This window comes from Macaca thibetana, chromosome 4 (genome assembly GCF_024542745.1).
Source record: "Macaca thibetana thibetana isolate TM-01 chromosome 4, ASM2454274v1, whole genome shotgun sequence".
NCBI lineage: Eukaryota > Metazoa > Chordata > Mammalia > Primates > Cercopithecidae > Macaca > Macaca thibetana.
In genome coordinates this window covers 27,053,594-27,075,334 of record NC_065581.1, presented here as the reverse complement: position 1 = coordinate 27,075,334, position 21,741 = coordinate 27,053,594, and the positions used below count along the sequence as shown (strand labels likewise).

The window sequence follows — 21,741 nt, the reverse complement described above, 5'->3', positions numbered from 1 at the left end:
AAAAGATGTGTTTGAGCCTAGTCATAATGATTTAAAAATTCACTGTCCGAAACTGCAATTACTTTTGCACCAACCTAAATATTAATTTTAACGAATTGAAAGTATGAAGGGGCTGGGCGCGGTGGCTCAAGCCTGTAATCCCAGCACTTTGGGAGGCCGAGACGGGCGGATCACGAGGTCAGGAGATCGAGACCGTCCTGGCGAGCACGGTGAAACCCCGTCTCTACTAAAAAATACAAAAAACTAGCTGGGCGAGGTGGCGGGCGCCTGTAGTCCCACCTACTCGGGAGGCTGAGGCAGGAGAATGGCGTAAACCCGGGAGGCGGAGCTTGCAGTGAGCTAAGATCTGGCCACTGCAGTCCAGCCTGGGCGACAGAGCAAAACTCCGTCTCAAAAAAAAAAAAAAAAAAAAAAGTATGAAGGAAGAAACACCCTGTGGATAAAAATATGCTAAAAAGGAAAACATATTAAAAGTTATTAGGTTTGCGTATATCCAAAGAATCCTCCTTTCATTCTGCTATGGATTGCTGCACAGAAGAGAAAGTTTTTTGGGGTGTACTGGTTAGCACATCTGCCTACAAGAAAGGGGTCTCAGATTTGAAACTGATGAAAACAATAGCTTTTCCAAAAAGATTTCTCACTTTATCGAGAAATACAAATAATCACATTCCCTAAATGCCAAAGTCTTCCCGTTCTCTCTGTTGTTCCAAACTTAAATATGAAAGGTTTTCCCAGTTCTTCTAGAAAAAGGACTCTGCCAGATTTGGTCTAGGCCATTTAGTCATTTAGGCAAAAAGGTGCTGTTAAGTCTACATATTACCATTATACATACACACACACACACACACACACACACACACTCTCTCTCTCGCTCTCTCTCTCTCTCTCTCTGATTCTTCTCTTAAAACACTTTTATGTTTTGAGGTGTTAATTTTGCCCACTTTGAAAACTAAAATAGGTAAACAATTTGTCAAAAGATAACATGTCTGTTTTAAATTTATGAGGTTAATAAATCAGTTCCTACATTCCAACATTTAATGTCAATTATGATTTATGGAGTAACTTTATTAAATTTGTGCCACCTTTCATCTTTACTGTTTGTTTTTGCACACTTTTAACTGTTGCATGATTTATCACACATTTTGGCCAAGATTCTTCCCCTTAGTGAGTTATGTCTTTATTCATAGTAGGAGGAAATCATGTGATTATACAGAAAAATGTATTTTCATGTATTTTATGACATTTAATTAAAAATAATAGAGTACTCATTACTAATCCATGCACACATCGTCAGTACACAATATAAATATATAAGAAAATACAACAAAACTGAAACTATGGTAGATTAACAGACTGCAAAAATTAGTGATGAGCCAACAATAAAAAATAAAATTTACTGTGTGTACACCAATAAAAATGTACACACAGATGATAAATTGGAAATGATACTTCCAAGGCACAGGGAGGCTAAATGCATTTCTTTATCCATTCATCCAATGGTGAACACAAGAATTCCATATATTGGCTGGGCGCGGTTGTTCACGCCTGTAATCCCAGCACTTTGGGAGGCCGAGGCGAGCTCAGGAGTTCAAGACCAGCCTGGGCAACATGGTGAAAACCCGTCGCTACTAAAAATACAAAAAAAAAAAAAAAAAAAAAAAGAAAGAAAGAAATCTGCGGGGTATACTGACGTAGGCTTGTAATCCCAGCTACTCGGGAGGCTGAGGCACAAGAATCGTTTGAACCCGGGAGGCAGAGGTTTCAGTGAGTCAAAATCACACCGCTGCACTACAGCCTGGGCGACAGAGGGAGACTCTGTGCCACCAAAAAAAAAAAAAAAAAAAAAAAAAATTTCCATATCTTGGTAGTATGCAGATAATCTCTTGGACATACTGATTTCACTTCCTTTAGCTATATACCCACTAGAGGGTTTGCTGGATCATATGGTATCCCTATTTTTAATTTTTTGAGGAACCACCATACTGTTTTCCATAATAAATGGTATTAGTTCTTTAAATAGTTGATAGAATTCACCAGAGAAGCTACAGGTCCTGGGCTTTTCTTTGACGGGAGACGTTTTTATTACTGATTCAATTTCCTTATCTACTATTGGTCTGTTCAGATTTTCTATGTCTTCATGATTCAGGCTTGGTAGGTTGTGTATGTCTAGGAATTTTTTTTCATTTTTCCCAGTCCTTATCCTGCCTGGCAGACAACTGGACACACTCGACTCCCGGGCCCTCAATTTCTTCCCTTGGAGCACTGCCCAACACAAAGAGTGGGCCGTTTCCAGGGTTCAATCCACTGGCTCCTGGTAATTTTCTTGGGGTAATTTTCTGCCTCCCAAGAGATGGAGATCACAGAGCCTTCTATTGTCGGAGAAGGCCTAACAGAGGGAGCACTTAAACAGAAAAAAATGTACTCTACTGGGGGGCTAAGTAAAATTTCTGTGCTGTGTTTGAAAAGAAAATTTTTCACAAGTTGTAGTATTTTCTTTGTGTGACTCGTGAACTCCAATATTACTGATTTTAATAAATAGAAAAGCTTATCAACCTTGATAATTTCCTGAAAGAAAAGATCAATTCGATGTTACCAAATCTGGGATACCCAGAAAAATTTTCTTCTCCCACTGGGAGAAAAATTGTCAAACATGAGGGTTTCTGTAGTGCAGTGGTTATCACGCTCACCTCACACACGAAAGGTCCCCAGTCCGAAACCAGGTAGAAACAACTTGCGTTTTTGAGGAATCCTTAGCTGAATTTCTCAGTGCACGTTTTTAGAATTGCACCCCCGCACCATCTTTAGCCGTTTAGGAGAGAAGGTTGTCCTTGTCACCTGTGGTGTGAATATAAACCAAAGTACCCCTGCCGCCTTTCTCCCACCAGAGCCCCTACCGTTTTCGACACGGAAAAAGTCCTCTTCAAAGCCAAGAGTCCATGTCTTCTCAGGTGGACACGAACAGTCCCAAGCAATTGTTTGCCGAGCAAAGTATTATTATTATAATTGATGCTCTCATCGCCTGGTCCCCAAAAGACCTCAGGGACTCGGTTCGCAGGCAACTTGAACGATCTTTCATTTCAGGAACATTTTTCCTGCAGAGTCAATGCGAGGCCGAGATTTTGCTGAAAGCCACCGTTTCCGGGAGCACTGGGCCAGACTTGCCTCTCCAGGTGCAGGCTGGGCTCCAGTGGCTCACTCGCTGCTCCTAAGTTTCGCTCCATGGGATCATCACAAGGTTCCACTTAGACTCAGGACGCTCCAGGAAGATTAGGAGTGGGATTAGGGTGTTTTCCTATATGTACATGTACTGAGGTCCTCGAAAGGAACCTGGGCTGGCAGATGTTCTCGCTGAGTTTCCCTCCCCACCCAGACTCAAGAGTCCAGCTCGGAGATTACTGCACTCAGGCCAAGGCCAGCCCCTGTGGGTAAATGAAGCCTACTGGCTCTGGATATATGGACCCGTTTGTGGATTTCTTTTTTTTTTTTTTTAGGTATAGAAGGAGCCAAACAGCCACTCGCCTCTTTTCAGATTTATTCACGAAGAGATCAACTGGAATCCTAGAAAAGTTATTCCCAGGTGGGATGAATTCATTAATGAAGGAAGCGGCTCTGAGTAGGGCAAGTGGTAGACTGTAATGGATATGATGGTGTTCTACCTAGAACCCAGTGGTTTTCTACATTGCCCAATGTTTTGTGGGGCAAGGTACGCAGACATCCAACATCCTGGTGTGCTGTTTGCTGCTAACTCAAAGCTGAGCTCTTCCCAGGAATTGTTCTAAGCTAAAGAAAGCTACCCTGTTTAAGTTTATACCTTTTCTCTGGGATCAGCCTACATCTAAAGCCACGTCTATGAGTGGAAACAATGACCCAGCTCCTTTTCCCCAATTCGGGACAATTCTAAAGGATCATTATAGCTCCAGAGCTCCCCATGGGAATGGTTGAGTCCTCTTTTGTATATCATTCTTGGATACACAATAGACTTCCTTCGTGAAAACTATATCCTGGAGCCTGTTTCTCATGGAATACAAAAACCTAATGCACTCTGTTTTTTTTGGTTGAGAAAGAGTCTAGCTCTGTCGCTCAGGCTGGAGTGCAATGGAGAGATCTCGGCTCACTGCAAGCTCCGCCTCCCGGGTTCAGGCCATTCTCCTGCCTCAGCCTCCCCAGTAGCTGGGACTACAGGCGCCCACCACCACGCCCGGCTAATTTTTTGTATTTTTAGTAGTGATGGGGTTTCACCATGTTAGCCAGGATGGTCTCAACTCCTGACCTCGTGATCCGCCCGCCTCAGCATCCCAAAGTGCTGGGAGTACAGGCGTGAGCCACCGCACCTGGCTAATGCAATCTTAATATAAAACCGAATACAATCTCCTAGAGTCTGTTTACAAAAGACCTACTAAAAACAGCATTTTAAAGCATATATCAGATTTGTCTCTCCTAAAATCAGAATTATACAATAGCTTCCCGTTTTACTTGAACTAAAGCCAAAGTCCTAAGACCTCCTACAAGATCCTACATACTCCGATCCTCTATCTCTCTCTGATCTCATCTCTATGACTCTCTTCCTCCCTTGTGCTCTGGCCACTGAACCCTTTTACTGTTCCTCAAACATTCCATGCGAGTATCCACCTTTAGACTTTTATAGTGGTTGTGCTCTGCTTCTAACACCTCACATGTCAGATGGCTTGATTGCTCATTTTCTTCCAGTCACAATCTTACTAAGGCTGCACTAACAGCTCTGTTTAGCATTCCAACCTATTCCCATCACTCCAATTCCTCCTACCTGCCTCTATTTACCAATCACATTTAACATCTTCTTACATATTTTATAATTTATGTTTTTATTATGTTTGTTATTTATCTCTGTTTCCATCCTCTATGAGGGCAGATATTTCATTGGCACAGTACTACTGATGCGTTGCTATAGTTCTCTGATGCCTGTCAAGTGTCTAGAACTGGACCTGTGTAGTTGTTACACAAAGTTAAAGAGATCTTTTTAAAACGTGAATCTGGCTGGGCACAGTGGCTCACACCTGTAATCCCAGCACTTTGGGAGGCCGAGGCGGGTGGATCATTTGAAGTCAGGAGTTCCAGACCAGTCTGGCCAACATGGCGAAACTCCGTCTCTACTAAAAATACAAAAAAAAAAAAAAAAAAAAAAAATTAGCTGGGTGTGGTGGCACATGCCTGTAATCCCAGCTACTGGGTACCGTACTAGGGAGCCTGAGGCAGGAGACTCGCTTGAATCCGGGAGGTGGAACTTGCAGTGAGCCAAAATTGCGCCACTGTACTCCAGCCTGGGGGACAGAGCCAGACTCTGTCTCAAAAATAAATAATAAACAAAATTTTAAAATGTGACTCTGTCCATGTGACTTTTCTGCCTAAAATCCTTGCATAGATTCCCATTGTTGTTAGGACCAATTCAAAAATCCTTAACTTGGCCTCTAGTGATCATAGTTCTTAGTTTAGACTTAATGTAGGTCAATTAACACCTGATAATTTATTTTTATTTTTATTTATTTATTTATTTTAGACGGAGTCTTGCTCTGTTGCCCAGGCTGGAGTGCAGTGGTGCTATCTTGGCTCACTACAAGCTCCACCTCCCAGGTTCACGCCATTCTCCTGCCTCAGCCTCCTGAGTAGCTGGGACTACAGGCCCCTGCCACCATGCCTGGCTAATTTTTGCATTTTCAGTAGAGATGGCGTTTCACCGTGTTAGCCAGGCTGGTCTCAAACTCCTGACCTCAGGTGATCCGCCCACCTCAGTCTCCCAAAGTTCTGGGATTACAGGCGTGAGCCACCGCACTCTGCCAATTTATTTTTAGTGCCACATCCACTTTACCATCAAGTATTCTGATTAATTTATAGTAATCTACTAGAGGGTTTTGCATCACATATTAATACATGTTCTCTCCTCCTCAGACTTCATCTCCTACTTGTCGCCCTGTACCACTCTGCAGCTCAGTCTTAATCTCCAGACAGACTGAGGTGTCTTAGTTTCTCTCCCTCAGGTGTTTCTGCCCGTTTTGTTCTCTCTGAGGTTCACAAAATAAGGCCACTGTTGCCTCCTTCTCCCTGCTCTCCACTCAGCCCCTTCCTTCTCCCACCTGATTCTATCACAGTCCCTTTACATCATTACTTGTAACCCCAAAACAATATTCCAGAATATAATATGTCCCAACTAGACAGTCTACACACTGATTGCCTAGTTTCACTTCGAATTTGTAGCAGGGAATTCAGGAAGAAGGTGTAGAAATGTGTCCAGGATCCTATTTGTGCTCAGTATAGTTAAAACAAACAAGCAAGCAAAAAGAGTGTTGGGATCAACCCTCTAAAGCACAGGGGGACAATGGCCATCAAAATTGCCAATGTAAATTTTCTTTGATGCAGCCTTTCCACATGTGCAAAGTATCATGGCATACATCAGATACAGTGTATGCTCATAGATACGGACAATTTGCAATAGGAGGATGGAAGTCTAAGCTATGCCTGTTGAACTATGGTATAAACACATATAACTGAATCCTATGCATATTTAAAAGAGAATGAAGAACATTTTTCTGTTCTGATATGAAAGAATTGCAAAAATATATTCTGAGTTAAAAAAAAAGCAAAGGGTTTAAAAGTGGGTTATCGGAGAAAACCCCCACCCCCAATATTCAACGTGGGTTCTTTTCTATTTCCCTAAGCGTTGGCTGGTCTGAGAAATAAAGGGAAAGAGTACAAAAGAGAGAAATTTTAAAGCTGGGTGTCCGGGGAAGATGTCACATGTCGGCAGGTTCCATGATGCTCCCTGAGCGGTAAAACCAGCAAGTTGTTATTAGCGATTTTCAAAAGGGGAGGGAGTATACTAATAGGGCGTGGGTCACAGAGATCACATGCTTTAAGGGCGACAAAAGATCACAAGGCAGGATGTCAGGGCGAGATCACAAAGTCAGGGTGAAACTAGAATCACTAATGAACTTCCATGTCCACTTGTGCATGCATTGTCATTGATAAACAAGGTTCAAGAGCAGAGAACCGGTCTTACTATAATTTGCCAGGCTGGAATTTCCTAATCCTAGCAAGCCTGGGGGCGCTGCAGGAGACTAGGGCGTGTTTCATTCCTATCTACTTCTGCATAAAGGCAGACACTCCCAGGGCGGCCATTTTAGAGGCCCCGCCCTGGGAATGCATTCTTTTCCCAGGGCTGTTAATTATTAATATTCCTTACTGGGGAAACAAGTCAGTGATATTTATCTCACCTGTTTTCAGTAATAAGAGAAATATGACTCTGTTCTGCCTGGCCCAGACAGTCAGACTTTAAAGTTATCTCCTTTGTTCCCTGAAAATCGCTGTTATCCTGTTCTTAAGGTGCCCAGATTTCATATTGTTCGAATACACATGCTCTACAAACAATTTGTGCAGTTAATGCAATCATCGCAGGGTCCTAAGAAGAGATTAAAGACAGGCATAGGAAATCACAAGAGTACTGATTGGGGAAGTGATAAATGTCCATGAAATCTTCACAATTTATATTCTTCTGCCGCAGCTTCAGCCAGTCCCTCCATTCAGGGTCCCTGACTTCCCACAACAGTGGATAAAATGCCACTATTTGTGAAGAGAAAAAAGAAAACATTTGTTTAACTTTGTCTATGTGTTCAAAATCTCTGAAACAATAAAGAAGATACAAAAAACAATGATAATATTTTTGGGAGACAATGGCTGGGTGGAAAGATCGGTTTAACTGTCCCTGAGTGGTGTAGAGCCACATTTCTAGAATTCTCCAATACCAAGGTCTTCAAAGTGGGCTTTGATTTGAGATCACTCTGGAAGTCTGAGGCAACAGGTAGGGAAACTTCCAAATGGAGGCTCCGGGCATAAGAAACCTAGGACGATCTCGAAGGTGGGACCATCGAAAACAGACTCGTCGGGAATGTCCTTCAGATGCCAATTTCTAGGTTGTGTTAGTGAACGGCCCTTAAAAAACAAGGACTCACTAATATTTCACGGAGTCTGATTCACTGTCTGCACGTACTGATTACCAGACATTTAGAAAGCAACAAATGTTTCCATGGATTCCTGGACTATTCGCAGCAGTTTGGAATTTTTAAGCGTCCTTTTTCAACTCTAGGAACATGGCTTAAAAAATAAAATAATAAAAATAAATAAATGAAAAATGTTCTTTCCTTGTTTTGCTTTTGTTTTAAGAGAAAGTTTCTCATTTTTTTTAATTAAGAGTGTAAAGCAAGTAAGAAATCGTCTCTTCTTGTTAGACAAACGGGAATTATATTGCTAGATTTAATGCTTTCCCAAAAAAGGGATGAAGGTCGAGATTAAATGCAAGACAAAGAGGTCAGGATTACCGAGGGGCGGTTAGCTCAGTTGGTTAGAGCGTGGTGCTAATAACGCCAAGGTCGCGGGTTCGATTCCCGTACGGGCCACATGTTTTCCTCAGCAGTTTTTCAGGGAGCAGTTCTAGAGAAACTCGTCGGTTTTCAGCCAGCTGAGGGCTACAGATAACTAACAAAGCAATGCGTTGGTTTTCAGCTAGCGAAGAACTGAGGATAATAAACAAGTGCTCTCAGACGGTCCAAATTCGCCGCAGCCATTTCTTAATCCATCTGAAACCTAACTCCATTCCCGAATCCCCAAAATTTCTACATCTTCTCAGGTAAAGTTCTTATTGTTTTCCACTAGGTGTAAGGGCTGGGGACAGAAAGCTGTTCACGGCAGACGACCCAAGACTGGGAGCACTGCCTAAGAAAGAAAAAAAATTAGAAGATTACTGGCTTTTAAAAAGTTATTTAAATGAAGCTCACTTGATCTCAAATTGTCCTTCCAAATTACTCCTGAAACCAACCTTCTTCCTCAAATTGTCAAAAGATACAAGATAAAGGGAAGACATTCTTAGGAGATTGTTATTATATGTCTCTGAAGACTCTTTCAGATTTAACTGACAGAAAAGATTGCCCTGAGAGGAAGCTATCGCTTTGAACATGGAGCACGGACTTGGTTTGGTTTATTTTGGTTTGGTTTCTTGTTTTGTTTTTAGGAAAGGATGAACTAGACAGGAGTCGAAGCTGGCCTCTTGTGATTAATAAACATGCATATTGCATACTGCTTCCAACTTGAAAGGGCAATTCAATATTTCTCCTCTGTTATCTCGTATCTCTTGTAAATTTGAGAAACAAGGTTGGTTTCAGTAGTAATTTGGAAGGACAGTTTGAAATCAACTAAGGTTTATTTAAATAATTTTTAAAAAGCCGGTAAAATTCTAATTTTTAATTTTTTTTTTTTCCTTCGGCAGGACTCCCGATTTTGGGCCCTTTGCCCTGAACAGCTTTCTGTCCCCAGCCCTTACACCTGGAGGAAAAGAATAAGAACTTTACCTGAGGAGATGTAGACATTTGGGGGATTCGGGAACGGAGTTAGGTTTCAGAGAGATTAAGAAATGATGGCAGGGAATTTGGACCGTCTGAGAGCACTGTTAATTACTCTCAGCTCTTCGCTGGCTAAAAACCGACGAGTTGCATTGTTAATTACCCTTAGCTCTTCGGTGGCTGAAAACCGACGAGTTTCTCTAGAATTACCCAGAAGTACTGAGGAAAACATGTGGCCCATACGGGGATAGAACCCGCGAGCTTTGTGTTATTAGCCCCACGCTCTAACCAGCTAAGCTAACCGGCCAACAGCCAAAGTTTTGGGTCTCTTCCTCCCCCTCCCACCCCATTCATCTAGACCCTTATCTTTTTTTGGTGAAAGCATTAAATTCAGCAGTATAATTCCTGTTTGTCTCACAAGGAGAAACAATTTCTTAGTTACTTTAGACAATTCAATATCATATTACCTCTGATGATTCTGGGTAGTCTTTTCTGTCCTGTATAGTTTCCATACCTGCACATACTCATGAGTATTAAGCTGAACACTGCAGAAGTTTTTTCTGGAGTTATCTCTTATTACAGCTCTCTTCTTTCTGGTATGCTGTCATATTAACTGTAGCTGCCCTAGTCTCCCAGTCTATCAACTCCTCATCAACTCTGGGAGTCCACCGGCTCTGCTTGGGTTCTGTCTTCCTGCATTGGGGCCTGGAAACTCAAGGCCATAGTTAGGGGCTAATCCTGGTGTTCACCTCCCCCTCTCTCCAATCATTCATTTTTTTCCCCTGTGATTCCGGGGTTATTATTCTTCCTTACCAAATATTGTACGTCTTGAAAAGTGTCATTTCATCTTTTTTGTTAGGTTTTGGTTCTTTACAGCAGGAATGTAAATCTGATCCCTGTTATTCCAACTTGACTAGAATCATCTCCCAGTTATTTGGAGGATGAGGAGCTATCTGGAGGAGCTATTTTCTGCTAAGCGTTGCAAGCTTTTGGTACCAGAGAGGACCCTGTTATTATGTAAGTGCAGCGGCCTGTCTCCCAGGGCTGTCCGGAGATCTTGCAGCCTCAGGATTCTTGGGGCAGGCAGATACTGAGCTGCTTCTCCAGGCTCTGACTGGGACAACATGTCTGAAGAGTTCAGGCTACAGGCCCCAGGGGGGCTAAATTGCCTCCTCTTCTTTTGGGTTTGCCCCGAAATGCTCTGTTTGACTGATTGGAGTGGGCACAGAGGTAGAGAGCGAGCTTGGGGGAGGGCAGGTTCTGGGACCAGGGGTCCGGAGGGTCAAATATAACTAAAATGGGCATTCGGATCTCTGCTGGACATCAACTGGTAGGTGGGATCCACGCACTTTTTCTTTATTTGTGCCCTGTAGCCACCAGTAGATATCCTTCACCTGAGGAAATTGGAACACCTTCGCCTCTGCACTCTATGGGCGTCTTCTGGTAAGGGAATCTGGGCGGTCCTCCCAGCGTCTGTACCTAGGAAGCCCCAAGGGTGGTTGCCATCTGGCACAGCCTAGGGGATTGTGAGTGGATGAATGCCACCCGCCCAGAACCTGAGTTCCCCACAGCGAGTCCGCTCAGTCCCTGTCCTTCCCCACAACAGAGGGTACGGAGACCAGAGATCTGTGTGAACTCGCTTGTGGACTAGATGATTTTTGGTAAGTTGTTAGCTGACGACCTTTAAATTACCTTTCTTGCAAAAGTTACATTGTACATCTATCGGTGGTGGTGTTAGAAAGAGTTGCTTCTGTACATCTTTAAAAGCTGCTTTCTTTGAAATTCTCAGGAGATTGAGTATCCTAGCTGCTTTTATTATGGCATAAATATTTAGCCAGTAATTCAATTAGATCTTATGGTATTTATACTAAAATTATAAAATCCTAGTGACCCTACAATTGTATCGAGATAAGTAGGCTTTTTTCACCTTTTCAAATAGTTAACGTTCTAATTTTAAAGTGTATTTGGAGAAATACAAGTTAGCATTTTTATTATATGCCCTGAGAACTACTTTAGTTTCATTGAGAATCATTTCATGTATCTGATTTTGTAAATCAGTTACCCTTTAAAAATAATAATAATTTTTCACTGTTTTTGTCTTTTCCGTTTTCTCTATGAAGTAGCTAATATATCTTATTTATTGGAACTAATATAAAAGTTTCTTTTAGATACAAATCCATATTCCAAGCACACCTGCATTTTTTTCAGTGAACATTTTAAAAAGAGAGAACAGAAATAAATCTATATAAGAAATATGTGGGCCGGGCGCGGTGGCTCACGCCTGTAATACTAGCACAATCGAGAGGCCGAGGCGGGCGGATCACAAGGTCAGAGTTCGAGGCCAGCCTGACCAACATGGTGAAACCCCACCTCTACTAAAAATACAAAAATTAGCCGGGTCATGGTGGTGTGCGGCTGTAGTCCCAGCTACTCGGAAGGCTGAGACAGGAGAATTGCTTGAACCCGGGAGGCGGAGGTTGCAGTGAGATAGGGCCACTCTACTCTGCACTTCACTATTCCAGCCTGGGCGACAGAGCGAGACTTCATCTCAAAAAGAAAGAAAGAAAGAAATATGTGAGAGGATTTAGAGAAATTATATTCTGTAAATCCGACAGTGGTCAACTTGCAAGTATTTTCCCGAGTGGTTGAGACAAAACCACTTAGATTCCACCTCTACCAAACAACTTGATAAATGCAAAAGAAGAGGAGAATGCTAACACAGGAACTCTGCCCAGAAACTAAATCAGCAGAGATGTCAGGTTAACAAACTGTTGACAGTTCCCCATCTCCAAAAAAGAACTTCTCATTGTTATAAAGGTGCTTAAAATCTAAACATGAACCCTGTGCCTAGCCTACAATTTTTTCAACAAACTGCAAAGAACCCTACACTAGTTATTAATATCAAGTTTCCACCCAAAATGGTCCAATAATTTGTTTGAAATACTTAACATGTGAACTGTTAACTTGGCAAACTACAATTATGATGAAGTTTTATAAGATTTCAATCAGCCTACTCCTAAAGTTTCACCATTGTAATTTCCCATGAGCCACTGCGCCCAGCCAGAATTTCCTTTCACGGCTGAATATTCCATTGTATGTGTATACCACGTTTTGTTTATCCATAAATCTGTTGATGGATATTTGGATATTGTGAATAACACTGCTATGAATCTGTTTGAGCCCCTGTTTTCATTTCTTTTGGATATATACCCAAAAATGGAAGTGCTGGATCATATGGTAATTCTACACTTAACTGAGGATTGGCCGGGTGCTGTGGCTGACGCCTGTAATCCAAGCACTTTGGGAGGCCGAGATGGGCGGATTGCCTGAGCTCAGGAGTTCGCGACCAGCCTGGGCAACATGGTGAAACTTGGTCTCTACTAAAATACAAAAAAAAACTTAGCCAGGCATGGCAACGCGACCCTGTAGTCCCAGCTACTCGGGAGGCTGAGGCAGGAGAATTGCTTCAACTCAGGAGGCAGAGGCAAGGTGCAGTGAGCCGAGATCACACCACTGCACTCTAGCCTAGGAGTCAGAGCAAGACTCTGTCTAAAAAAAAAAAAAAAAAAGAGAATTTTGAGAAATCTTACTGTTTTCCAAGGTGGCTGCACCGCTTTTCATTTCCACCAGCAATACACAAGGGTTCCTTACCAATAAATCCTTACAAATTTATTTTCTGTTTTTTGATAATAGCCATCCTAATTGGCCCACAAATTACTCTAAAGTATACTTATGAGAGTCATATAGATTAATGGAATAAAATAGGGACTACAAAAATAGATGTACATGTATAATAAATTTGCTTTCAACATAGGTGCCTATGTGCTTTATAAGGAAAGGATAGTCTTTTAAAAAATGGTGCAGATACAAGGAGATAGTCATATGGAAAAAAAATTAACTTTGACCCTTATTTTAGAATACACAAAAAAATTAACTGAAAATAGATCATAGGCCTAAACGAAAGTGCTAATTTATAAATCTCTGAGAAGGAAATATAGGAGAAAATCATGATTATGAAATAGGCAAAGATGTCATAGGATATCTTTCACAAACATTAAGTCTGACAACAAATGCTGAGGAGGTTGTATAACCGGAACTCTCATACAATGCTTTTTGGAATGTAAAGTGCACCACCACTTTGGATAACACTGGTAGCTTCTTATAAAGTTAAACACCCACTTACTAAATGACCAGTAATTCCACTTCTAGGTATTTCCTGGAAAAGAAGTGAAAACATATGCAATGGTTAATTTTTCATGTCAACATGGCTAGCTCATAGTACTCAGATATTTGATCGAACACTAGTTTAGACGTTGATGTGAAGGTACTTCTAGATGAGATTAACATTTAAATCAGTACACTTTGAGTAAAGCAGATTGCTTCCTACCAGTTGAAAACTACTTAAGAGAAAAAAGACTAACTTCTTTCCCCAGGAAGAGGGACTTTTGCCAGGAGACTGCCTTTGAGTTTTAGCTGCCACAGTAACTTTTCCTGGATCTCCAGCCTACTGGCATACTGTGCAGAATCTGAATTGGCCAGATTCTACAATCATGTAAGTCCATTCCTTAAAATCACACACACACGCACGCGTGCACACACATACACACACAAATACATACTATTGGTTGTCTGTTTCTGAAGAACTCTGGCTTATATATGTCTACACAAAGACTTGTTACACAAATGTGCACAGCAGCCCTATTTATAATAGCTAGAACGTGAAAATAATAAAAATGTTCACCCACACATGAATGGAAAAACAAATGGTGGCATGTCTGTACAAATAGAATACATTTTACCAATAAAGTGCTAATAAATGGAATAAATTACTGATATGTGCAACAACATGAATGAATCTCAAAAATGTTCTGAGCAAAAACCAGAAACTAGAGTACATAGCATATAATTCCATTTAAATTCCAGAAAAGGCAAAACCATCATAATGGAAAGGGCCTATAGTTGACTGGAAATTGTGTGGTTGGAGTGTGACTGACTGGGAAAGGGCATGTGTTAGTTTCCTATTACTGCTGTGAAAAATTACCACAAACTTAATAGCTTAAAACAACACAAATTTTTTATCTCACAGCTCTGGATGTCAGCGGTCTAGAGTGAGTCAGCAGGGCTGACTTTCTTCTGTAAGCTCTACAGAATCTGTTTCCTCACCTTCGCCAGCTAGAAGAGGCTGCTGGCATTACTTGGCTCATCGCCCTGCATCACTCCAACCTTTTTTTTTTTTTTTTTTTTTTAAGATGGAGTCTCACTCTGTTCCCCAAGCTGGAGTGCAGTGGCGCGATCTCTGCTCACTGTGACCTCCGCCTCCCGGGTTCAAGCAATTCTCCTGCCTCAGCCTGCTGAGTAGGGAGGATTACAGGCGCATGCCACCATGCCTGGCTAATTTTTGTATTTTTAGTAGAGATGAGGTTTCACCATGTTGGCCGGGCTGGTTTCAAACTCCTGACCTCAGGTGATCTGCCACCTCAGCCTCCCAAAGTGCTGGGATTATAGGCGTGAGCCACTGTGCCCCACCTCATCACTCCAACTTTTGCTTCCACTGTCACATCTCCTTCTCTGACAATGATCCCTCTTAAAAGGATCCTTGTGATTATAATGCCCAATCCAGGTAATTGAGGATAATCACCTCATTTCATAATCCTTAATTTAATCACAGCTGCAAAGTTCCTTTTGCTGTGAAAGATAACATTCACAGGTTTCAAGGATAAGAATGTGGACATTGTTGGGGGACCACTATTCTCACTATCACAGGCCACAAGGGAACGTTTTGGGATCATGGAAACGTGCTCTACTTTGATTGTGGTAGTTGTTACATATATGTATAAATATGCCAAAACATCAAATTGTATACTTTATCATATGTAAATCATCCCATAATAAAGTTTTTTTTAAATAAAAAAATCATAATCTTGCAAAACTGTTTTGGATTCTGTTTTTTCCACATAACAATATCTCAACAGCAACTACCAGACGTAGAATAACAACTAATTATTGCATTCTAAAGAGTGGAGAAATCAGTAAATATTTGCTAAATTAATACATATTCTTGTACTATTTTATGCTGTTAGGCAGAAAACGTGTTGTCCTCCTTTGTAGCAGAACATTATAGCTGTCATCATCTCTCCAACTTTCAAGTTTCTCAAAGTCTCCTTCTTGTGTACATTCCCTCCTTCAGTGATGCAAACAGAACATTTCAGGTTCAACTTCTGCTGAATATGCCAACTCTTGAAAATGAGCTCTGATTTTGCCAACTGCAAAGTGCTATTTGCTAGATCTTTAAATACTGATAAAATAGTGATTCCAAGTTACATTGTGAAGTGATGAAGGCAAATTGCAACATGATGTGTTCCTTTATAAAAAGAGACGGTCAGACATGGTGACTCAACACCTGTAATTCCAGCATTTTGGAGGCCGAGGTGCGTGGATCACTTGAGGCCAGGAGTTCAAGACCAGCTTGGCCAACATGGTGAAACCCTATCTCTACTAAAAATACAAAAAATTAGCTGGGCATGATGGCAGATACCCGTAGTCCCAGCTACTCGGGAGGCTGAGGCACAAGAATTGCTTGAACCTAGGAGGCAGAGGTTGCAGTGAGTCAAGACAGTGCCACTGCACACCAGTCTGGGCAACAGAGCCAGACTCTTTCTAAATAAATAAATAAAAAATGAGAGAAAACCAGAATTTGTATAAATATTGGAAAGGATACATAAGCAACTATGCATAGAGTTTACCTATGGACATTGGAAATGATTTATGGGTGGATAAGCCATAAGAACAGACTTTTCACTGTATCTTTTTATGCTTTTTAACTTTGAAATGTGAATATATTTCTTTTCTTTACTTTTTGAGACAGAATCTTGCTCTGTCACCCAGGCTGAAGTGCAGTGTTGCGATCTCGGTTCACTGCAACCTCCGCCTCCCAGTTCAAGCGATTCTCAAGCCCCAGCCTCCAGAGTAGTTGGGATTACAGGCGTGTGCCACCACACCCAGCTAATTTTTGTATCTTTACTAGAGATGGGGTTTCACCATGTTGGCTAGGGTGGTCTCGAACTCCTGACCTCAAGTGTTCCACTCGCCTCGGCCTCCCAAAGTGCTGGGATTACAGGCATGAGCCACTGCACCCACCATATTTCTTATCCCAAGATTAAACTTTAATTAGACGTTCAAACAACAATGTCTTTTATATGTCATTTCAGTTTAAAATGAAGCTTTTAGCTTTTTTTTTGTTTTCCTAGTGTGTTGATGTTAATGAAAATTGTTCACATATGTCATTTAAAAATCCTATTTCATGTGATCTGGTGAAAACCCAGGTGTGGAAGTGATTGGAAGTGCAGATGACTTTACAATTTCTTCTCAGATGTAGACAATTCACACAGGCCAATTTTCTGTATATGAAGATGGAAATAAAAGCAAAGACTTAAATTGTGAGGGAACAGCCATCAGATTCTACAGATTTATTGGGGATCTTGTTAAACCTTGGAGAGGACTTGCAAGATCATGAAGTGTGCTTAGCCAGGGACAAATGGGAATCTATGACAGAATTCTAACCAGTTGAGCTAACCAGTCACAACAAATAGAATCTTTTTTCATCTTTCACAAGTTTAACGTGAAACGATGTTTCAAAAAGTTTTGTCTAAAACAAAGCTGGAAACTGTTTAATGCTATTTCCCCTTCCCTTAGCACACACGCCTTACCTTACTCAATTTTACTTAAAAACGAAAATGAAGGCCTCCATCTTAGCTCTCACATTACTTTTTTTCCTCTTCTTTTCTTTTTTCTTTTCGTTTCTTTTTTTTTTTTTTTGAGATGGAGTTTCACTCTTATCAGCTAGGCTGGAATGCAATGGCGCAATGTTGGCTCTCTGCAACCTCTCCTTCCTGGGTTCAAGCGATTCTCCTGTCTCAGCTTCCCAAGTAGCTGGGATTACAGGCGCCTGCCCATGTCTGGCTAATTTTTGTATTTCTAGTAGAGACGGGGTTTTACCATGTTAGCTAGGCTGATCTCGAACTCCTGAACTGAAGTGATCCGCCCACCTCGGCCTCCCAAAGGGCTGGGATTACAGGCATGAGCCACCGCCCTTGGTCACATTATTCTTTTAAAAGACTGTGTTCCTAGTTCAGTAGTGGCGATATAGAGCTTATTTTCAGAGAAAGTGTAAGCAGAATTCACAAGAGATGTGATCAACAAAAGTGGTAAAGAACTAATTTCCCTCATGTGGCCCGTAAGGCGATCAAACCCACGACCTTTAGCATGATTAACACAACACTAACCAACCGAGCTAACCAGCCGGCAGGATGAGAATTGTGGCCCCTTTGCTATATGCAAAGGAAAACAAAACGAGTTTTTTCTTTATTCTCTTTAACTCTTCTTTTCCTTGCAGGGAAAAAAAATCCCCAAACGTGAAACAACCAAAAACAATTTTTAAAAATCTTCACATTCTTCCTATTGCATTCTCTTCATCAAGCAGATAGGAAAAAGGAAAGAGAAAAGCTCAACATTTGGCCCAAAGAACCCTACTTCTTATGTAGAAAAGTAGTCTTTCTTAAACAGCCGATTCTTGACTGGGTACGGTGGCTCACTTGGTCTCAAACAACCACTACCACTACCACTACCACTACCACTACCACTACCACTACCACCACCACTACCACTACCTGATTCTGACCTGAAAAACTTCAAGTTCCCACGCACGCTTCCTTCTCCCATCTGGGGAAGGCCCGGGAGCAAACGCCAAGCTGCTCCAACCCTGAGACTGTGGCGAGTGGATCAGGGAAGCAACCACGAAGCCACTGCAGGGTTCAAAGGACTCGGCTCCCTAGGGCAGGGTGCAGATTCCTTTTCACTTTTGGAGACCCTTACCGGGCAGGTGGGCTCTTCCCTGAGGCCTCAGAACCAGGGAATTTGCAGCCTCTCGCTGCCTGGGCTCAGGGTGGTTCTCCAGGCACCGCGACCCTGAATGGTCCTGCATGGGTGGGTTTTGTTTTTATTTATGTGTTTATTTTTTGAGACGGATTTTTGCTCTTGTCGCCCAGGCTGGAGTGCAATGGTGCAATCTGGCTCACTGCAATCTCTGCCTCGCGGGTTCAAGCAATTCTCCCGTCTCAGACTCCCGAGTAGCTGGGATTACAGGTGTCCGCCACTGCGACCAGCTAATTTTTGTATTTTTAGTAGAGATGGGGTTTCACCATGTTGGCCAGGTTGGTCCTGAACTCCTGACCTCAGGTAATCCAGCAGGTGGGGTTTTAAAAACTGTGTGGGACGGCCTGTCTCCAGAACTCTGAGTTCTCCCCATCTTCGGGCACAACCTAGACTCCCAAATCAATGCCACGAAGAACTCGAGGCCAGGGTGCATCCAGAGTCGGGGCATTTCCCTTAAGAGAAACATCAAAATTTGGGAAAAGCTGTAGGCATTGAGACTCAAGTTGGGCAAATTCACAGGCGGCAGGCAGGAGACACCTTGGCCCTGCCAGGTGTGGAGCAGCCTGGCCTTTTTCACTGACTATGGAGATAATGTTTAAAACTGCCCCTGGGCCAGGCACGGTGGCTCACGCCTGTAATCCCAGCACTTTGGGAGGCCGAGGCGGGTGGATTACGAGGTCCAGGAGTTCAAGACCAGCCTGGTCAACAAGGCGAAACCCCGTCTCTACTAAAAAATGCAAAAATTACCTGGGCGTGGTGGCAGGCACCTGTAATCCCAGCTACTCGGGAGGCTGAGGCAGGAGAATTGCTTGAACCCGGGTGGCAGAGGTTGCAGTGACCTGAGATCCACTACTGCCCTCCAGCCTGGGTGACAGAGTGAGACTCCGTCTCAAAAAACAAAAACAAAACTGCCCCCCTGGGATGGTTGGAGGTGACTCCCAGTCACTGCAGAAAACTGTTTAATTCAGGAGGGACGTGTGTGTGTGTGTGTGTGGGTGTGTGTAATTTTAATTTTAATGAATTTGATGTTAACAAAGGCATGTACCACCAGGCAGGTTTTCCTCAGGAAAAATGATAGTCTTGAATTTGGTTGGCAGAAGCATTAGTAGGAATTTTAATTTTTGAGAGTGCTTGATCCAGTATCAAAAACTTCCTCCAACCTCTTTGGCCAACACACACACATATGCACACACATACATGCCATGTGTTCCAGGCCACATTATAGCCCTGGTAGTGAAATAAAAGCTTTGAACATAAATTTAGATGAGTAGGTTTAAGTATGAGTTTTATTGCCTTTGTTTCTGTGAGATGCTCGATCATCTCTTGAGATTTCATTGTTCTCATCTGCAAACTATAAGAGTCTAGTTTTTTGTTTTTTTTTTTTTTTTTTTTTTTGAGAAGGAGTTTCACTCTTGGTGCCCAGGCTGGAATGCAGTGGTGCGGTCTCAGCTCACTGCAACCTCCACCTCCTGGGTTCAAGCAATTCTCCTGCCTCAGCCTCCCAAGTAGCTGGGATTACAGAGCCGGCCACTACACCTGGCTAATTTTCTATTTGTAGTAGAGAGGGGTTTCACCATGTTGGCCAGGCTGGTCTTGAACTCCTGACGTCAGGTGGTCCACCCACCTTGGCCTCCCAAAGTGCTGGGATTACAGGCATGAGCTACCATGCCTGGCCGAGATCTTCTTGTTTTAACTGTGCTGTTTACTTAAAAATACACCAGACTCTATCTTAAAAGTAATTTCTCACATTCTACAAGTGCAGTACCTCACTTATCCCAGGTACAGGTAGGATTTTCATTTAAAGTCTCTGGAAATTGACCAAATTTCTACAGCATATTGAAAATCACTTACTGAGTATTGGTAGAGACCATGAAAGTCTGTGGCACTTAAGCCAGGGTTTGTGCTCATCTCTCCCCTTCCCAACATGTTGTAGAAGTCCCACTCTAGACATGAAGGGTTATCTGTGAGGACCAGTAACTCCCATTGCTCCTGTGAGCCCCACTCCTACTCCTTGGCAAGGAAGCTCCTATTCCCACTTCCCTAAAGCTTCAACTCTGTGTTAAAGAGGTTCTGCCCTAGTAGGTATGGCAAACCTTGATGACTGGCTGCTCAGGGCCCCTGTGTGAAGGGGTTGACTTTATTTGGAGTAGAACATGGAAAAATCCGGCCCAAGGGCAAGGTTGAAAACAATAGAGGTCACAGTGAAGAGTAATCAGGGAAAACTGACAGCTCAAGGATACTAACAGAAGCATGCAAGTTAATATATTCAATTTAGAAATCTACCAGAAATTTAAAAATGACATCTAGGGATGACCGAAGGGCACCCTACCCTTGTGCAAGTGCACAGTCATCCAGACCACCCACTCATCTCTGGTGGTCTGGAAGACTGTACACATGCACAAGGGTGGGCTTGCTCAGAAAAGACCAGAAAGGATACTGTCTCTGGCTGAATGCACAGTAGACTTGTAAACTCCCTGAACTAGAGAGCAATCCCCAAGCCACATGAGATCCAAGATAAAAAGTTTGAGAGATTGAATATACAAACGGATAATGGCCAAACTAAAAGTAAAAATGGACCTCTGACCTACAACCTGCAGTAACCAGCACAGAAAGCCAACCTACTATTACAGTAACCAGTCCAGGAAGTCAAGCTACTATCTGTAGCAAACAGTAGGAGAAGACAAACAATCATACCCCTGTTCTGATTGGCTCCAAATGGCTAGCACTTAGTAAATATAATAACTCAGAATTCCCTAATTTTTTTTTTTTTTTTGAGACGGAGTCTCGCTCTGTCACCCAGGCTGGAGTGCGGTGGCCGGATCTCAGCTCACTGCAAGCTCCGCCTCCCAGGTTCATGCCATTCTCCAGAATAGCTGGGACTACAGGCGCCCGCCACCTCGCCCGGCTAGTTTTTTGTATTTTTTTTAGTAGAGACGGGGTTTCACCGGGTTAGCCAGGATGGTCTCAATCTCCTGACCTTGTGATCTGCCCATCTCGGCCTCCCAAAGTGCTGGGATTACAGGCTTGAGCCACCGCGCCCGGCCAGAATTCCCTAATTTTTGCCCTTGCTTTCAACTTAGGACCAATGAAGGAAAGCCATACATGTACTCCCAACCAATCACATATGATGCCCCTCTTCTAGTTAGCCTGCCCACAGCTTCCCCATGCCATAGCCTCTAGTTAAGGCATACCAAGAATCCTCTCTTTTTTCCACTATAGCGCTTTCCCACTCCTCTGCCTGTTGTGAATTGCTGCCAAACACAAATAATGGTGGTGGATTGTCTTGGTACAGCAAGTTCCGAATAAATAGCCTTCACTTGTTATCATTTGGGTGGCGTTATGGTTGAACTGTGTCCCACCTTCTCCCCAGTAAAGATACAATGAACTCCTCACCCCCAGTACCTCAGTCTGTGACCATATTTGGAATCAGGGTCTTCACAGAGGTAAC

The 21,741-nt window shown here is 42.5% G+C and overlaps 1 non-coding gene across 1 annotated transcript; it reads left to right on the top strand.

The window, feature by feature from the left end:
- Positions 1 to 8,349: 8,349 nt before the first annotated feature.
- Positions 8,350 to 8,423, top strand: TRNAI-AAU (transfer RNA isoleucine (anticodon AAU)). Its single transcript has one exon. It is a non-coding gene; the product is annotated as a tRNA-Ile (tRNA).
- Positions 8,424 to 21,741: the final 13,318 nt, after the last annotated feature.